The 1,853-nt window shown below is 41.3% G+C and overlaps 1 pseudogene; it reads right to left on the bottom strand.

Annotated features, from left to right (window-relative positions):
- Window positions 1-805: 805 nt before the first annotated feature.
- On the bottom strand, window positions 806-1,271 carry LOC119339492 (annotated as a pseudogene).
- Between the last annotated feature and the right edge of the window lie 582 nt (window positions 1,272-1,853).

Below are 1,853 nucleotides of genomic sequence, written 5' to 3'. Positions count from 1 at the left end.
TCTCGCTGTTTTGTTTTATTGTCTGGTATGAACCCTAGCATTTATATGGCGATCCACAATTAATTGTCGTGAGCCATATCCTAATATGTAATCTCAAGATATTTTTATAGCGGAGCTCGTTTAACCTATTTTTTTATTTGATGCTTGTCCTTGTTTTCTTCTCTCTTCATGATCACGTATATTTTGGACGAGCCTGCTAGTTAATTATTGCTTGAAGGAAAAGAAATCCTTAAGAATGTAATTCATGTATATGAATATAATAACATATATCTCCTGAAATTTTGCAGAATAGTGATTTTTCACTGAGATGGTAATTGGTAAAACTGCTATATTGTGATACCATGAACAAATGATAGAGCATATAAATGATCTCATGTATTCCCCTGAACTGGATTTTGCTTACTGTAGTTGATGGCCAAGGTACAAAATATGGTTTGGAATAAGATTGTGCTGCCCATCTTTCATGTTCATATATTTCTGGTCATTTCTTTTCTGTGTTTCATATTACCAAGATATTTGCACTTATTTATGACCATGCTGCATATAATTATACTATGATTTGGCAAACTCTGCGTTTTTTCATCTTGCGTGTTACTACGCTAATCCATTCTTATTGTGTATTTGCTATGTAGCATAACAGGGTAAGGAAAGTATTAATTTCTTTGAATGAGCAGTATTTTACTTTAACTAAGAAAATCTTGATCACACCTCACATGCAAACATGTGGTGCTCTAGCAATATGGGAAAAGTATGTGTATCATATTAATTCTTTTAACCAAAATCCTTTTTTTTCCTGTCGATCCATTTACCAAAAATGAAAGAATCTGATGGAAGTGAATTTTCATGCATTTTTTCTTCAGAAGTTGTACCGGTTGAATATGCATCTTGGCACTCTGCGTTGCAGGACTGGAGCTCTGTACAGACTGGCGTTTGTTCTACGACACCATTGCTCCAAGAAGAAAGGGCTTCTGGATACAGCGCAGGGGGCTTGTTGTCGTTCTCTCAAGGTGCACCGCGTGGTGCTGTTGCACTCAAAGAAGGCGAGCTGGCATTTGCTCCATGTTCTTGAGCCGCAGATGAATTGAAGCAGATGAAGACTGCCTTTCTGGATGGTGGATGGTGTCTGCAACTGAAACTCTCAGGGCAAGGAAAGCGCTGTAGCATGAATGCTCACTATAGCAGGCGACTTCATACAATATGTTGTCACTGTGGTCGCTCTGATGAATCCGTTTCATGGCCGCGCAATTCGTGTTGTCTTTGTAGGTACATCTGTAATATTACTTGCATCGTGATAAAAAGACGTACACCAATTTCTGGGTAAAACAAACTCATAAAGATCTGACCTTTTCATGTTCTATTTTGTCTGAAAATCATGAAGCAAAGCACCTGGCTGCACTTGGCACAGTTGAAATCAAAATTACCAATCCCCCTTTCCCGTGTTCAACATGCCTGATATTTGTTATACTGCCGCCCTCTACCGTGGTGTAGAACTGTAGATGCTCACTTCACATTATGTGTTTGCATGCCATGTGTCCTAGTGTGCCTCACACACAGCACCCTTTCCCACTCCTACTCTTATCTCTTCGCACACCGGCCCATGGTTGCATCCCCAATTCCCCAGTCTCCTCTTCTTCCTATCATCGCCAGCTATTGCCTACTCCCAAGTAAGACCTGTGCATGGGCAACCCGGCCCGGAGGTCCGAGCCTGAAAGCCCGGTACTGTTCATGTGTTCGGGCCTGGGCTTGGGATTTTTTGCTTCGGACTTTACAAAACCTGGCACGAAACCCGACCCAACCCGGGGTTTGAACAAGTTTACTCCCAAGCCACTATAAATTCCCGTGCGCGAACAATG

Source organism: Triticum dicoccoides, chromosome 7B (assembly GCF_002162155.2).
Source record: "Triticum dicoccoides isolate Atlit2015 ecotype Zavitan chromosome 7B, WEW_v2.0, whole genome shotgun sequence".
NCBI classification, from domain to species: Eukaryota; Viridiplantae; Streptophyta; class Magnoliopsida; order Poales; family Poaceae; genus Triticum; species Triticum dicoccoides.
The sequence above is the reverse complement of the archived record's forward strand: the minus strand, read 5'-3'. Positions and strand labels throughout refer to the sequence as shown.